Source organism: Phoenix dactylifera, unplaced genomic scaffold (genome assembly GCF_009389715.1).
Source record: "Phoenix dactylifera cultivar Barhee BC4 unplaced genomic scaffold, palm_55x_up_171113_PBpolish2nd_filt_p 001355F, whole genome shotgun sequence".
Taxonomy (NCBI): Eukaryota; Viridiplantae; Streptophyta; class Magnoliopsida; order Arecales; family Arecaceae; genus Phoenix; species Phoenix dactylifera.
In genome coordinates, this window is record NW_024068683.1 from 10,138 (window position 1) to 28,839 (window position 18,702).

General features: G+C 41.0%; 1 protein-coding gene and 1 non-coding gene across 4 annotated transcripts in view; both read right to left on the bottom strand.

Moving 5' to 3' along the window:
• Window positions 1-700: 700 nt before the first annotated feature.
• Window positions 701-18,702, bottom strand: part of LOC103696861 (protein DJ-1 homolog C) — a 58,354-nt gene continuing 40,352 nt past the window's right edge. For all 3 annotated transcript variants that reach the window (XR_005509822.1, XR_005509821.1, XR_005509820.1), the window contains one exon: window positions 701-937. The gene's annotated coding sequence lies outside the window, so the exon portion shown is untranslated. The remainder of the gene's footprint in view (window positions 938-18,702) is intronic.
• LOC120108487 lies at window positions 5,002-5,107 on the bottom strand. Its single transcript, XR_005509823.1, has one exon. It is a non-coding gene; the product is annotated as a small nucleolar RNA R71 (small nucleolar RNA).

Sequence of the window (18,702 nt, forward strand, 5' to 3'; positions counted from 1 at the left end):
AAAACAAAAGGTGTAAAATACTATCTTTACACCCACTAATATCTCCACACAAAAAAATAAATAAAAAATAGAACATGACATCCACTATAAAAGTCAAAGATTAGAGTGGTTAAGTGAAAATATAAACAATTAAATGTGAATTAGAAAATCTAAAATGCCTCTAGCAAATTATACGTTTTGGATCTCTTGCCTATGCATCAAAATATCCTAAATTAGTAATTATGACAGTGCCATATAACGTATTAATTTTTGAACAACCTGATGCATAAACAAGAATCTTGATAACACTTAAACTTGTCTCCAAACATTTTATATCATGTAGATCACATCATTAGTTTGAATCCTCATTTTGCAATCATGATCATTGAATTTCATGTAGTATATGACACCATCTTTACAACTTGCATGCATTATAACCTTGTGCACGCAACTACATATAGGCCATTGCTATGATACTTGTCTGAAAAAAGAGAACCTAAAAAGGGGAGGGGAAGAGAGAGAAACATGTGCAAAGATAATGCAAGTTGTTCCTTGAGCACATCTAAGGTCACTGAAAATTTGTTAAGGTATTTAAATTGATAAATGTCGGTGATAGCTTAATATTAAAAATGTATATAATGATATTCGTCAAGCAATTAAAACTAGAAGTCCCTTCATGACAGATGAGAGAGAGAGAGAGAGAGAGAGAGAGAGAGCCAAGTATCAACAAATTTTGCAGACATCAATAGGGAACCTCAAAGTGGAGTGCCCATTTACATTGTGGCTTGCAATGTCCAATTATACAAAAGTGCTGACCCTTCTAGAACTCCTAAAAATGAAACGTCCGGGTAAAATAGCTATCTTGTTGCTGTTTTTTTATACCTAAATATGATGATCCAAAGTTGGTCAAACCTGTTGATTTCCAAATAGATGGACAAAAAGGTCATGGTTTGAACACCTGCAGACACACACAGAAGAAAAAAATATATATCAGAAGATCAGCAAGACAGTATCATTTTTGGTACACATGAGTTCAGCCTTGAGATGGTAAACGTAACAAGCGCATTCTGTGGCTACAACATGATAGTCTCTTCTGCTAAAAAGCATTCAAAAAGATGTCTGCCAAGAAATGATCTTATGTATTAAAACTCTTCCCATAGGTTAGAAAACAGGATGCAAATCAAACAAGCACATCATCATATTAATTATATAAGTTCTTTTTCTACTATTGGATAGACAAGTTAAATTCTTGTTTATCAAAATTGATAACAAGCAAGAAAATTGTGAGAACCCAGAAGAAAAAAAAAAAAAAAAAAAAAGAGAGTTGACGGGCCGGCCCGAAAAGACCGGGCCCATCCACCTATTACAATCGTGCCCTAGGCACGATCGTGGAAGAGGGGAGTTGAGGGGGGGCGGCGGCGTTAGAGGGGATCGATCGCCAGAGGAGACCGAGCGCCGGGGAGGGAGCGGTTCCGAGAACCGGCCGGCCGTGGAGAGGCCCCCCACAAATCGGGTGAAGAACCTTGGATCCGTGGGCTTTGATCCGAGCTTACTCAAGGATTCCTGATAAGTGCTTAATAATTTATAATTTAGTTATCTTTCCATAGCACTTATCAATGTTTTTAAACTGATAAATACATATTTTACCATGAAATTGAATAAACATTGAATTAAATTTAAATTATGGTAAGAGGTAAATAATTCTTTTCTTAAACCAGATTCTGAACTTGTCTCTCTCTTGATTGCAATCTTTAATGAAAACTATAGAAAAACATATAAGGAGATTGTGTTGACCCGGCTAAGGTTATAATTAAATGGGCTTTGGTCCTGATTAGATTGAAAAGTTATAATTGTATGGAAAAATATTTGATTAACCCTTTTATTAAGTTACGGTCCTGCTTTTAGCCTTGTTGAGTCCGGTCTGAAGAAGTTTAGCAAGAATTAAATTTAAACGACATTGGGCTCGAGAGTAAGTTCAAGCAAATCAACGATCATGACCCACCTCAAACCCAAAGTCAATTCCCAACCAAATTCATTACCTGCCTTCATATAAAATTTATAAATTTAAAACAAAAAAAAAATAATGAATATAATAAAATAAATAAAAATAATTTCGGAAAGAATCACTGGATTCACTGTTCATATGAACAGTGTCCCGTGAAAATACTGTTCATATGAACAGTGTTACAAAAAATATATATATATAACTAATCCTACTATTCATCTTCTTCCTCCCCGTAAGCATCCCGACCGTCCACGGCTTCCTCCCGTCGAGCCCGCCAGCCAGATCCGCAACCCGATCCTCCCTCAGCCGCGTGCCAAACCCAAGAGGGAAATCAGCCGGGCGTCTTCCGCATCCAACTGTGGCATCGTCTTCATCCCCGGATGTTCCGCCAGCGACCACTCCTCCGCTGCAATCAACGAGCCGCTCCAACCGCCAGCGACCACTCCTCCACTGCAATCAACGAGCCGCTCCAACCGCCAGCGACCACTCCTCCGATCAGCCCGTTCCAGCCTGAGAGATCTTCCACAAGATCTTCCACACGGTGCAGCCTCTCTTCCCAATTCCTCCGCCTCTTCATCCGCAGCTGAGATCCCGCTCTTCCGCATCAGTCCTTTCCAGCTGCAGTCGTTCCCATGGATTAGCTCCGTTCCCGTCTTCTCCGAGATCCCAGACTCCCATGATTCAGCCACCCAGCCAGCTTTTTCCGGATTAGCGCCTCCATCCCACGGTCAGCTCCAGCCGATCCCATGGATTCCGTCCCAACGATCACGCACGCGTTCTTCCTCCTCTCCACGCGAAATCATGGATCCACCGTTGGCTGATTCTTGGTGGGGATCTATAAAAGGAAGAGGGGAGAAGAAATGAGGAGGGAGCTCGGTTGAGGAAAAACAGGGGAGACCCTATTTCGGTGAAGAGAAGAAGAGAGCCGAACCAGAGAAAAGAAATAAAAAAAAAGAGAGGAGGGAGGGAAAGAGAATATTTTGTGATATTTTGGGAATGATGGAAGGTGAAGGTTTTCTTTTGAAGATGAGAGGTCGTCCGGAAGCCATGCTCGGCTAAACGTCTAGTCTAGGGCTGGATGAAGCCCTAGCAATGTATCAGGGCATTGTAGTTCTTATTTTCTTTATTATTTTGGAGCTTGTTTAAATTCTTATCTTCAATGAAATATTTCTTTTATGATGTTTAAACCTTGAGCATGCCACTTACTAATCATGTTTGCTAAAGTAGTCTAAGATGATTCATGCCTGGAAGATGAAGTGTGCTGCATCCTAGATTAGCATACTTAGGTAGACACTTCATGCTACACCGAAGATGGATCTTCCTAACACTCTTTATGCTTTTATTTTAAAAGGCTTGTAGCCAATTTGCATGCCTCTCCAAAAGATAAAAATTAAGAACACAGTCCCTAATGCAATGCTACGCGGTGGATTCCAAACCCTAGATCTATTTACGTTGATAAATTTCAATTCGTACTCATAGATTAATTTAGTTAAATCAAGTTAGCACATCCTTCTTCTTGATTTATTTTTAAAAGAAAAATAACTTATTCTTCAATCCCTGTGGACCGACACCCGTAATTACTATCCTACAGGATACGTGCTATTGCGTGGTTTATTTTCAAAATTGAAAGAACCGATCAATTTTTGGCGCCGTTGCCGGAGATTGCTAGCATAGTTATTTTTCCTATCATTAAAAAAAATAATTAATTAAAAAAAACAAACTTTCAAAATATATATATATATATATCTAAAATAAAATAAGAAAAATATTTTCTATTATTATAATTTTTTTATCTCCTTTTTCTCTTCTACTAATTTTTTTATTATTATTATTATTTTTCTTTTGGTCTTATTTGATCAGGAATCGAAGAGGAGATCTGGCTATCAAAAAGGAATGCTTTAGAGGTTTACTTAAAAAAATTTTAAATTGCTGGGGAAATTTTCTTTGGTAACCTCTAAACCTTTCTTATTTAAATTAATTATTAGCTTGAAATTTTGTGGTGATTGTTTGATTTTAATTTCAGCAAAAGTGTGAATACATGCTTGATACACATACACAAATTAATCCGCACATAGTAAGGGCAATCACCCCAACAAGATAAGAGCCGGATTTCATCACCGGATTCTTGCCCAACTTAGGTGAACTCAATCTCACATAGTGTCACTTTAATTAAAATCAATTAGACGTTGGCTCCTAGGGACATTCGAGCTCAATAGGACGAAGATCACCAAAAGTTGCACCAATTTCGCTCTGTGGCTTAGTTGATGTCTAGGCAAGCTTTGTCCCTATAAGGGAGACAGTTCATCTGTTCGAGGCAAGTGGGTTTTAAGTGGGACCTTTGCGAACGCATCGTGACCCCTCCACTTACCTGGGAGCTTACCTGGTCAACTCGGTTCATTAGACCGGATTGGAGGCTTAGGTGCCCTCTTCAAACCAGTTAGGAGCTGTCTAGTGATTTTAGGACAAATACAAGAATTTATGTGTTTTTCTTTTATTGCATGCTTGATGGATCAAGTACTAGTGTATGCAAGGGAGTCATTCTAGAGTACGTGACCTATTACCTTTTGACCCTGAAATAGAACGGACCCTTAAAAATATTCGAGCTGAGATCAGAACCTTAGAATCATTCCCACCCCCTGAGATGGCTGAAGAACAACCCAAACTCCTGAGGGAGTACTTTACTCCCACCATTTACACTTCCCCATCTTGCATTCGATTACCTGAAGTAGCAGTTGTACAATATGAAATAAAGTCTAGTGTGATCCAAATGCTCCCATCTTTTTATGGGCTCACCAACGAAGAACCATATAAACACCTAGATGAATTTCTTGAGATTTGCACCACTGTCAAGATTCAGAACTTCACTGATGATGCTCTAAAACTTAGATTATTCCCTTTCTCCCTTAAAGATAGAGCCAAACAATGGCTGAATTCTTTAGAAGCTAACTCGATTCGTTCTTGGGATCAAATGCAACAAGAATTTCTTAAAAAATACTTTCCCATAGGAAGAACGAACCAGTTTAGACGTGCCATTACAAGCTTCTCCCAAACTGAGGGGGAAGAATTTCATGAAACTTGGGAGAGATTTCGGGACCTAATCCGTAAATGCCCTCATCATCAAATACCTAAGTGGCAGCTAGTGCAATGTTTTTATGACGGATTGACTGAACAAAACCGTCAGATGATCGATGCTGCATGCGGGGGGACTTTCATGCTTCAAAATGAGCATGAAGCATGGCAATTATTTGAAAATCTTAATGAAAACTCCCTCCACTATGCTTCCTGTTCTCATCAAGTACCTCCGAGTTCTCAAAGAAAAGGGACCATTTGTGAAATAAGTCATTCTATGGACCTGTCTAGCAAGGTAGATGCATTGTCCCATAAGATTGACCAACTAATGATAGGAGGACATGTCATTAGCTCTTCCCAAGCACAAGTATGCGCTATCTGTTCTAGCCCATCGCATCCTATTCATGAGTGCCCCTCAGCACCCCAATTCTCCGAACTCGTGCAAGAACACATCAATGCTGCTCAAACACAACCCAGACCGGGTAATGATCCATTTTCCAATACATATAATTCGGGATGGCGGAATCATCCAAATTTTTCTTGGAGGCAGCAAGCTTCGAATACTACCCAACCCTACTCACAAAATTTTCAAAACCCTCAGAATTTTCATCTCTACCGTCCCTCAACTCAATTTCAACACCTTCCTCCTCCAACCCAAAGAAATACAGCCTTTGAGGAGAAAGTGTTGACTACCCTTCAAGGTTTGGAGGCAAACACACAACTATTACACTCTCACACGCAATCAATTGCTGAGCTAGAATCCCAAATGGGTCAACTAGCCAATGCATTAAACAAACGAGAGGAAGGTAAGCTTCCAAGTCAACACCAATGAGTAATCCTAGGGGACAATACGTGGCTCAAGAAACTCGACTAAATCATGAGCAAGCCAATGCTTTGACTACCCTAAGGAGTGGATGTATAATAGATAATAAGGTTGGGGAGGGTAACAATAAGGAAGGTGAAGAAGAGGAGAAGAATGTATCACATGAAAACCCAAAACCTTCTTCAGCTAGTCCACCATCTGCCACAACCCACATTCCAAAGGCTCCATTCCCTGAAGCACTTAATGCACCCTCTCCCTTTGGCAAGAAGGGAACTTCATTAGAAGAGATGATGGAGGTCTTCAAACAAGTTAAAATCAACCTCCCACTCCTTGATGCCATCAAACAAGTTCCCTCCTATGCCAAATTTCTCAAAGACCTTTGCACCCAAAAGCGGAAATCTAGAACACATGTGCCTAAAAAGGTCCTCCTAACTGAGCAGGTAAGTTTCATTCTCCAACACAACACCCCTCCAAAGTTTAAAGATCCTGGTGCTCCCACTATTTCCTGTGTCATAGGAAATAACTCCATCGACCGAGCACTCTTAGATCTAGGGACAAGTGTGAATCTTCTACCCTATTCAGTCTATGAAAAATTTGGGTTGGGTGAATTGAAACCTACCTCGGTATCTTTACAATTGGCTGATCGATCGGTGAAGATGCCAAGGGGGATGATTGAAGATGTTCTTGTCAAGGTAGACAAATTCTATTTTTCAGTAGATTTTATCGTCCTTGACATGGAACATGTGCCCAACCTTAAAAAACAAATCCCTGTGATTCTTGGTCGTCCCTTTTTAGCGACAGCCAATGCATGTATTAACTGTAGAACTGGGGCAATGGATATATCATTTGGGAACATGAAAATTAAGTTGAATTTGTTTCATGCCGCTGACCAACATGTGAGGGAAGACGAGTGTTGCCTAATTGACGAAATGGATGATCTTGTAGAGAACGCCCTTCCCTATATCTTAGCAAATGATCCCTTAGAGGCATGTTTGGCCCATTTTGATATTGACAACTTTGATATAGACAAGGCCGTAGAAGAAGTTAACATCTTACTCAACAATCAATCTCCCATGAGTTTCCTTCCTTGGAAGATCCGACCTGAACCTCTTCCCCCTATTGCTAGCGCACCACTTTGTCCTTCCATTGATTCTCCACCTAAACTTGAGTTTAAGCCACTTCCGACAACTCTTAAGTATGCCTTTCTAGGACCAGAAGATACCCTCCCTGTAATCATCGCGGCCAACTTATCTACTGAACAGAAGGCTAAACTTTTAAGGGTGCTAGAAGAGAATAAACATGCCATAGGATGGTCTGTAGCCGATTTGAAAGTGGTTGACCCCTCTGTTTGTATGCATCGAATTCATCTAGAAGATGATGCAAAGCCCACCCGAGAAATGCAAAGAAGACTCAATCCTAACATGAAGGAGGTAGTCAAGAAAGAAGTGGTGAAGTTATTAGATGCCAGAATTATTTACCCAATTTCTGATAGTAAGTGGGTGAGTCCGACACAAGTGGTACCCAAGAAATCAGGTACAACCACGGGTTGGCGCGTGTGCATTGATACAAACACGCACAACCACTGTGGTTGTGCGTGTGCATTGACTACAGGTTACCACTGTGGTTGAAAATACGGAAGGAGAATTGATACAAACACGCACAACCACGGGTTGGCGCGTGTGCATTGACTACAGGAAACTTAATTCAATGACTAGGAAGGACCATTTCTCTCTGCCTTTCATAGATCAAATTTTGGAACGGTTGGCTGGTCAAGGTTTCTACTGCTTCTTAGATGGTTATTCTGGATATAATCAAGTACCTGTTTACCCGGACGATCAAGAGAAAACCACCTTTACTTGCCCATTTGGGACATTTGCATATAGGAGGATGCCTTTTGGATTATGCAATGCACCCGCAACTTTTCAACGATGCATGATGGCCATTTTTTCAGATATGGTGGAAAACTTTCTAGAAGTGTTCATTGATGATTTCTCAGTTTTTGGCCTCTTTTGATGATTGTCTGAACAATTTGACCTTAGTTTTGAAAAGATGTAAGGAGACCAACCTAGTATTAAGTTGGGAAAAGAGCCATTTCATGGTTCAAGAAGGCATAGTTTTAGGACACGTCGTGTCCAAGAGGGGCATTGAAGTAGATAAAGCCAAAGTCGATCTTATTTCCAATCTCCCTCCACCCAAAACTGTGAAACAAATCCGATCATTCCTTGGCCATGCTGGCTTCTACCGTCGCTTCATTCAGGATTTCAGTAAAATTTCCAAACCCTTGTGCAATCTTCTTGCCAAGGACACTCCCTTTGCTTTCAATAAAGCATGCAAAGAGGCATTTGAAAATCTTCGCTCGAAATTGACCACTGCACCTATCATACGGCCTCCTAATTGGACCCTTCCATTTGAATTGATGTGTGACGCATCTGACTATGCCATTGGGGCAGTTTTAGGGCAACGGCTAGATAAAGTACCTCATGTCATCTACTATGCTAGTAAAGCACTCTCAGATGCACAATTGAACTACACCACCATTGAGAAAGAATTGCTAGCTGTAGTATTTGCGCTAGACAAGTTTTGATCTTACCTATTAGGATCCAAGGTTACCGTATTCACTGATCATGCTGCCCTTCGACATCTTCTTGTAAAGAAGGACACCAAACCCCGTCTGATTCGATGGATTCTTTTACTACAAGAATTTGACCTAGAAATTCGGGACAAGAAAGGAACTGCAAATGTCGTAGCAGACCACTTATCTAGGATTCTTCTTGAGCCCTCTAAAAATACCTCACCCTTACATGATGCTTTCCCAGATGAACAATTATTTGGGGTACAAGGAATGAAAACGCCATGGTTTGCAAACATAGTAAATTACCTTGCCATAGGACGAATTCCTGATGATTGGTCAACTCAAGACAAGAACCGATTCTTTTCACAAGTAAAGTTCTATTATTGGGATGATCCCGATCTATTCAAGTATTGTCCCGATCAAGTAATCCGTCGATGTGTCCCCGAATGCGAATTTCAAAGTATTCTTTCATTCTGCCATTCACAAGCTTGTGGGGGGCATTTTGGGGGTAGAAAAACTGCAGCAAAAGTTTTACAGAGTGGATTTTATTGGCCCACACTTTTCAAAGATGCCCATAACTTTTTCCAAACTTGTGAACGGTGCCAATGGATGGGTACCATCTCCCGTAGAGATATAATGCCTCTCAATCCTATTTTAATTATAGAAATCTTTGATGTATGGGGTATTGACTTTATGGGCCCTTTTCCACCATCCTTTGGTTTCGAATACATTCTGGTAGGGGTTGATTATGTTTCAAAATGGGTAGAAGCTGTCGCCACCAAAACTAATAACCACAAGGTTGTGATTAAATTTTTACATGGAAACATCTTTTATCGTTTTGGCACACCCCGAGCCATCATCAGTGATGGGGGATCTCATTTTTGCAACCGGTCTTTCGAGGCTTTGGCTCGCAAATATAACATCACCCACAAAGTTGCTACCTCATACCATCTCCAAACGAGTGGACAAGTCGAGGTATCCAATAGGGAGTTAAAACACATCTTAGAAAAAACGGTACGTTCCGATAGGAAAGATTGGTCTCAAAGGATAAATGATGCTCTCTGGGCATACCGTACTGCCTACAAAACTCCTATTGGCATGTCCCCCTACCGATTAATTTTTGGAAAAGCTTGTCACTTACCGGTAGAACTTGAACATAGAGCTTTCTGGGCTATCAAAAAGTTTAACTTAGACATGGCAGCAGCTGGTCCTAACCGAAAACTCCAACTAAGTGAACTTGAAGAGTTGCGCAATGAGGCCTATGAAAATGCTAAAATTTATAAAGCGAGGACTAAGGCTTTTCAGGATAAAAACATTAACCGTAAGTCCTTCGAACCTGAACAAAAAGTTTGGCTATTCAATTCCAAGTTGCGACTCTTCCCGGATAAACTTCGCTCTAGGTGGGATGGACCATTCGTAGTGAAAAATGTTTCTCCTTATGGTGTAGTAGAGATCCAACACCTCAATGGTGGACCTGTTTTAAAAGTCAATGGCCAAAGGTTAAAACCTTATGTGGACTGTGTTACCGATGGGCAATTGATCGAATCCCTTAATTTGACGAACCCTGTTTATCAAAATAATTAAGGATGCACTGTGTCTGGCTGAAGACAATAAACTTAGCGCTTGTTGGGAGGCAACCCAATTCTCTTAAATTTCTTTAACATTGAGGGCAATGTTAGGTTTAGGTTTTGGGGGTATTTTTAAGTATTTTTAAGCATTTTTTGTTTAATTTGCATCTCTTGCATTCGTTTTCACTTCACAATGTCAGGTTTATGTTTGGGGGTATTCATCTTGATTTTCATCCAAAAAAAAAATTAAAAAAATATAAAAATAATAAAAAAAATGTGTTCATTTTTTGAAATAATAATAAAAAAATTAAATTAAAAAAAAAGTTTTTGCTTTTAAAAACCTAATTTCTATACATTTATGCGAGAATGATAAACACACAAGTTATATAAAATCTAAACAGCCCAATGACTAGTCGGAAGTAATATAAATTTAAGTTCTTTTTATTAAGTCTCTCTTAGGGAGTTGTAAGCTAATTAATACTTTGGAATTTCACTACACACTGGCCGACCCTTCTAAGGTCTAAGCTCGACATTATGTTGATAGTATAGTAGCAACCTTGGACCCTGATGAATCATATTTATCGAATCCAAAAAAAAAAAATCATCAATAATAATGGATTTAGTCAGAAACATCGAAAAGGGCTACCTATTGTCAAGGATCAAATAGGCTTGTGATGAGAACTCCGAGCATAAATCCGTAGGGGAGTCTTGATGCCTGACACCTTGTGCCAACTGGTGTGAGAGTTGTCGACTGATTGCTCGTTACACGGAGAAATCACCACAAGAGTAAAAGTGCACAATATATATATAAAAAGGAACAAAAAAAAAACTCTGTATTGACCTTGAAAAAGACAATAGTGTGAAAACCGTCGTTGTAAAAATTCGAGTAAACTGGAATATTACCGATAAAGCCCGTAAGGTACTAAAGTAAATATCCACAACTCTCGAAATTCTGCAGATAAGATGATTTTGAATCAGTGAACAGGTCCTTTCGACCAATTCTTGGAAACTACTAGTCTTTGCAATATTTTGTGGATCCGAACCCTTAGCTTGTGTACGGTCCAGATTTCACCCAGCACTCCAGTATAAATAAGTCTTATAACTCCCTAAACGGAAACTTAACAACTTTAACTTAGACTGCATATTAACCTAGAATTTGGGCTGATTTAGTAAATAAAACCGTGTGTGCTTTGAAATTCTTATCATTTATGTATCTTAAATTAGATTTAAAAAAAAAAAGAAGTTTTTGAAATTCTTAGCTAGTATGCATTTGAAATTTGATTTTTACTTCATAGATCAATCGAATTTAAAAAAAAGGAATTAAAATAATAATAATAATATATATATATAATAAAAAAAATATAAAACAAACAACAGCAACAAATTAATCATAACAATGAATGATTTATTGAAGTTTGTGGGTATCTTCGCTGGAAACCCTCACGAGACTATAACTCGTCCACTAGGGTAACCTAGGGGTTTAAAGCCTTGTTGCATATGGTAAATGCAATCACGATGCCTGCGAAAGTGAGTTAGAGTTTTTTCTAATTTTATTTTGCTCGAGGACTAGCAAAACATAGGTTTGGAGGTGTGATAAGTGCTTAATAATTTATAATTTAGTTATCTTTCCATAGCACTTATCAATGTTTTTAAACTGATAAATACATATTTTACCATGAAATTGTATAAACATTGAATTAAATTTAAATTATGGTAAGAGGTAAATAATTCTTTTCTTAAACTAGATTCTGAACTTGTCTCTCTCTTGATTGCAATCTCTAATGAAAACTATAGAAAAACATATAAGGAGATTGTGTTGACCCGGCTAAGGTTATAATTAAATGGGCTTTGGTCCTGATTAGATTGAAAGTTATAATTGTATGGAAAAATATTTGATTAACCCTTTTATTAAGTTACGGTCCTGCTTTTAGCCTTGTTGAGTCCGGTCTGAAGAAGTTTAGCAAGAATTAAATTTAAACGACATTGGGCTCGAGAGTAAGTTCAAGCAAATCAACGATCATGACCCACCTCAAACCCAAAGTCAATTCCCAACCAAATTCATTACCTGCCTTCATATAAAATTTATAAATTTAAAACAAGAAAAAAAAATAATAAATATAATAAAATAAATAAAAATAATTTCGAGAAGAATCACTGGATTCACTGTTCATATGAACAGTGTCCCGTGAAAACACTGTTCATATGAACAGTATTACAAAAAAAATATATATATAACTAATCCTATTGTTCATCTTCTTCCTTCCCGTAAGCATCCCGACCGTCCACGGCTTCCTCCCATCGAGCCCGCCAGCCAGATCCGCAACCCGATCCTCCCTCAGCTGCGTGCCAAACCCAAGAGGGAAATCAGCCGGGCGTCTTCCGCATCCAACTGTAGCATCGTCTTCATCCCCGGATGTTCCGCCAGCGACCACTCCTCCGCTGCAATCAACGAGCCGCTCAAACCACCAGCGACCACTCCTCCACTGCAATCAACGAGCCGCTCCAACTGCCAGCGACCACTCCTCCGATCAGCCCATTCCAGCCTGAGAGATCTTCCACAAGATCTTCCACGCGGTGCAGCCTCTCTTCCCAGTTCCTCCGCCTCTTCATCCGCAGCTGAGATCCCGCTCTTCCGCATCAGTCCTTTCGAGCTACAGTCGATCCCATGGATTAGCTCCGTTCCCGTCTTCTCCGAGATCCCAGACTCCCATGATTCAGCCACCCAGCCAGCTTTTTCCGGATTAGCGCCTCCATCCCACGGTCAGCTCCAGCCGATCCCATGGATTCCGTCCCAACGATCACGCACGCGTTCTTCCTCCACGCGAAATCATGGATCCACCGTTGGCTGATTCTTGGTGGGGATCTATAAAAGGAAGAGGGGAGAAGAAATGAGGGAGCTCGGTTGAGGAAAAACAGGGGAGACCCTGTTTCGGTGAAGAGAAGAAGAGAGCCGAACCAGAGAAAAGAAATAAAAAAAAAAGAGAGGAGGGAGGGAAAGAGAATATTTTGTGATATTTTGGGAATGATGGGAGGTGAAGGCTTTCTTTTGAAGATGGGAGGTCGTCCGGAAGCCATGCTCGGCTAAACGTCTAGTCTAGGGCTGGATGAAGCCCTAGCAATGTATCAGGGCATTGTAGTTCTTATTTTCTTTATTATTTTGGAGCTTGTTTAAATTCTTATCTTCAATGAAATATTTCTTTTATGATGTTTAAACCTTGAGCATGCCACTTACTAATCATGTTTGCTAAAGTAGTCTAAGATGATTCATGCCTAGGAAGATGAAGTGTGCTGCATCCTAGATTAGCATACTTAGGTAAACACTTCATGCTACACCGAAGATGGATCTTCCTAACACTCTTTATGCTTTTATTTTAAAAGGCTTGTAGCCAATTTGCATGCCTCTCCAAAAGATAAAAATTAAGAACACAGTCCTTAATGCAATGCTACGCGGTGGATTCCAAACCCTAGATCTATTTACGTTGATAAATTTCAATTCGTACTCATAGATTAATTTAGTTAAATCAAGTTAGCACATCCTTCTTCTTGATTTATTTTTAAAAGAAAAATAACTTATTCTTCAATCCCTGTGGACCGACACCCGTAATCACTATCCTACAGGATACGTGCTATTGCGTGGTTTATTTTCAAAATTGAAAGAACCGATCAATTCCTCCTCCGATTTCTCGCCGGAAAGGTCGCCAGAACACCCAACGGACGGAGGTAAGCGGGGCACATTCCCTTTGCGCTGCATTTGCTAGATTATAGGGCTGCTTTGGTTGGGGTTTGGCTGGTGAGATCCTCGGAGAAAAGTCCAAAACAGGGTACCTCTGTTTCGGCTTTTCTCTTCCGGATCTTGCCGCCGCCGGCCGCCGGGATTGGCCAGGATCCATGGCATTTGGGCGTTGATCGGGTTTGTGTGGAGATTGGTGAAGGATTTCTAGGGTTTTGTTGGAGATGGGGATTGGTGGACCGAGGTCTTCTCCTCGTGGTTCCATCTTCTTCTCCTCTTCCTCTCATCGGTTGGCCACCGGCGGTGACGACGGCGGTCGTGGGCCACCGTGGCTGCCGTCGGGTGGGGGGGGCGAACCACCATTATGATGGTCTTCGGTTGATGTTGGAGGAGGGGAAGGGTGAGCATGTCGGTTCTTGGGGAAGAAGAAGAAGAAATCTCTTCTTCCCTTCCTCGAGGTTCTGCCGGTTCTTGGGAGAAGAAGAGGAAGAGACCACTTCTTCTCTCCCCCCTTGGCCGGCCACCATCGCCGGCGACTGCAACAGTGGCGGCCGGCGATGGTTCGGCCAGTGGTGGCCGAGGTGTGTCAGGTTGGGGAAGGTAAAGGCACAGCCACCACTAAGAGGTGGAGGATGGGAGACATTCCCATTCGTGAAGAGAGAAGGGTCTTCTCCCCTTCTCTCTCATCCACCCCTTCTTTTGGTCTCTTCACCAGGACCGACCATCGTCGCCGGCATGGCGGCGGCTATGGCTGGCGACGACATAGGCCGGTGGTACAAGGTGGGAGTCGGGCCACCCCGACTGCCCTAGATCTGGAGGGATAGAGATGTTTGGGGACCTGGTGATGGACCCCATAGTAGATGTGAATTATGGTTTAGAATATTTAAATATTAAATAATTTAGTTTGTGATTTATAATTGATGTTGTAGGGGAAGAGTCAGCGGTGCCAGAAGATTTTGATCAGGGGACTCAGCACCCCAGCGCGTAGGTTGTGATTCGGATCCGTATTTGAGTCAGTCTACAATTTCGGTAAGAATCCCTACATCTGAGCACCTCTATGCATATGTTTGATTTATCGTTGAGATTATTTTATAATTATGTTGTTATTTGTTTTATGAGCTGATATGACATATATGAGGTGTGCATCTTGATTGCTATGGAAATATTAAAATAATTCAATTGGGAAGAATTATCATGTTTTTGAAAATACATGGAATATGTAATGTGATTGGAATTGGATTAAACATGTATGATTAGACATGTAAAGAAAAATGGGTTGGACTAGCCTCGTCATGAGATAGCCTCTACGAGCTTATGCGTAGGATAGCTGCCACGAGCTGATGCGTGGGATAGCCTCCACGAGCTTATGCGTAGGATAGCCTCCACGAGCTTATGCGTGGGATAGCCTCCACGGGCTTACGCGTGGGATAGCTGCCACGAGCTTATGCGTGGGATTTGTGCAGTCTTGGACTGGGTTATGATCTTGGTTAATCCAAAGCCAGAATGAAAAGTCTTAAAACTTGGGGATCAGAGTAATACGAAAGTGGATCACATAATGTGTAAAAAGGATTTATGTATATGTACTGATTATATATACTTGTTGTTTGTTGAGCTTTTGAAATGATGAAATGACATTTATTTGTTACTTTGATTATTTTATTATTATTACTGTGTATGGCTGTTAGGATTCTTACTGGGCTGGAAAAGCTCATACTACACTTACTTTCTTTTTCAGAGGCACTGAATTTGTAGAGACTATTAGGTGGGACAAAAAATAAGATCAGCATGGAGTCTGACTGCTAGATAGATAGAAGTTAATTTATCTTTTGCTTGTGGACATTTGAAATTATGTAATTAATCAGTACATTTTAGTTGGATTTGGTTTAATTACATTAATCATTAATTTTGACATCTATGTGAATATTGTACCTTTTAGGCCTTACATGATCTCTAGGGTTCTACTTTAGGGATTATGTGGCCGTGTCACGTGGTCGACCCGAGTGATGGGTCTGGGGCGTGACAGATTTGGTATCAAAGCTTAAAGTTTAGGAATCCTAGGGTTTAGGCTCGAGTAAGCCTGAGTGGGGAAAAGCACTAAACACGTAAGATATTATAATGGTGTGATTAGCATATTAAGGATGCAAAATTGTCTCAATCTGATAATCTTGATGCTGGAAAAATTGTATAGGTTGATATGGCGCGAGGGCGTGGTCGAGGGCGTGCCAGAAGGCCGACCCGATTTGCGGACGGCTCCACGGCTTGGGCACCCTCTGGACAGCAGGAGGGTACCTCATCCACGCCGACTCGGGGTGTGCCACAACAGGAGCACACTATTGACCCTACTGGCAGTACTCCAGAGATGGGAGCTCCAGAGATTGGGACATCCGAAGGACCAAGTATTCAGCTTGAGGATACGATAAGTGCTTCACAGTTGATGCAAATGATGGTACAACAGCAAGCTGCTGCCAGGGCAGACATGATGAGCATGGTGGAGGTACAGCAACAATTCTTGCAACAACAGTTGCAGCAGCAGCAAGCAATGTATCAACAATAGCAGCAGCAGCAGCAACAGCAACAGTTTCAAGGCACTACAGCTCAGTCGGAGCATCGAGTCAGTCTGTTGAATTTCCAGAGATATGCACCCCCAGCATTTAAAGGTACGGCTGACCCGATAGAGGCTGAGAGCTGGCTGAAATAGATAAAGTCTTTCAAGCTCTGAGGTGCCCTGATGAGGAGAAAGTCCTTTTTGCCACCTTCATGTTACAGGATGAGGCAGCTGACTGGTGGGAGATGGAGAAAGGGAAGCTTGGTCCGGATGATGCCCCCTTCATTTGGGAAGAATTTAAAAAGATTTTCTATGAGAAGTATTTTTTCCAGGGTATCCGATTCCAGAAATATAGAGAGTTTGACCGACTAAAGCAGGGTGATATGATAGTTGCCCAATATGCAGCAAAGTTTGAAGAGATGTCCTGATATGCTCCGACCTTGATATCAGAGAATAGTGACCGAGCAAGAAAATTTGAAAATAGACTCAGGAGACGGATTCAACAAGAAATCGTTGCTTTTGAACTGTCTAGTTATAAAGATGTAGTTAACAAAACCCTGGTGATAGAAAAAGGGCTTGACAATGCCCAAGCTGCTAGAGAAAAGAATTTGAAGAAAAGGTTTTGACCCACTGATTCTCCGAGCCAAAACAGTAGACCTTTCAAGTCGAAGGATTAGAGACCGAATCAAGTTGTGATATGGAAGGAACAACTACAGGAGTTACTGGATAAGGATTTTATCAGGCCTAGTGTTTCTCCTTGGGGCGCTCCTGTATTATTTGTGAAAAAGAAGGACGGTAGCCTCCGACTTTGTATAGATTACCGGGAATTAAACAGGGTGACGGTACGGAATAAACACCCACTACCAAGAATTGATGACTTGTTTGATCAACTGCAAGGGGCTCAGGTTTTCTCGAAAATTGATCTTCGTTCAGGCTATCACCAATTGAAAATAAAGGCAGAGGATGTGCCCAAGACAGCTTTCAGGACCAGATACGGGCACTATGAATTTTTGGTCATGCCTTTTGGTTTGACAAATGCACCGGCTGCCTTCATGGATCTTATGAATCGGATATTTAAACCTTATCTGGATCAGTTTGTAGTAGTGTTCATTGATGATATTTTGGTGTATTCAAAGAGCTCACAGGAACATGAAGAACATCTAAGGGTAGTATTGCAAATTCTTAGAGAAAAGAAGCTGTATGCTAAGCTATCAAAGTGTGAGTTCTGGTTGGATAGTATTTCTTTTCTTGGACATGTAATCTCCAAAAAAGGTGTCTCTGTTGATCCAATGAAAGTGGAGGTAGTAGTTGGGTGGTGTAGACCTACCAATGTAACTGAAGTGCGCAGCTTCTTAGGATTGGCTGGATATTATAGAAGATTTGTTGAAGGATTCTCCCGTATTGCCATGCCTCTAAGTCGCTTGACTCAGAAGCAAGTAAAGTTTGAATGGACAGATGACTGTGAACAGAGGTTTCAAGAGCTGAAAAAGCGTCTGGTGATAGTCCCAGTGCTAACTATTCCATCTGGAACAGAAGGCTTCACCATCTACAGTGATGCATCTCGTAAAGGACTTGGGTGTATTCTGATGCAGAATGGGAAGGTGATAGCTTATGCCTCTAGACAGTTAAAGTCATATGAACAGAACTACCCTACACATGATTTGGAGTTGGCAGCGGTAGTTTTTGCTCTAAAGATATGGAGGCATTACTTGTATGGAGAACACTGTGAGGTTTTCACAGACCATAAGAGTTTGAAGTATATCTTCACACAGAAGGAGCTAAATTTGAGGCAAAGAAGATGGCTAGAACTACTGAAGAATTATGACCTGACTATCAGTTACCATCCAGGGAAAGCGAATGTAGTGGCTGATGCTTTGAGCAAAAAATCCTCAAGTGGGCCGGCAGCATTGATCACTACGCAGAGGCATATTTTATTAGATTTGGAGAGATCAGGGATTGAGTTACGACTACATGATCCTAAGGTACAATTGGCTACCCTCACAGTGTAACCTACTTTGATTGAAAAGATCAAGATGTCTCAGAGAGACGATCCAGAGTTACAGAAGATCAGAGAAACAGTAGAGTCAGGTGTGCAGTCAGAATTCCGAGTGCATGAAGATGGCTCTTTAAGATTCGGAAACAGGGTATGTGTGCCGAAAATACCAGAAATGAAGAAAGAGATTCTTGATGAGGCCCATAACTCAGCTTATATAGTGCATCCAGGAGGTACTAAAATGTACAGGAACTTGAAGGAAAATTTTTGGTGGAGTGGCATGAAGCGAGATATAGCTCAGTATGTTGCACAGTGCTTAGTGTGTCAGCAAGTGAAAGCTGAGCATCAGAGGCCTGCTGGACCATTACAGTCTCTTCTCATACCTCAGTGGAAGTAGGAGCACGTCACCATAGATTTT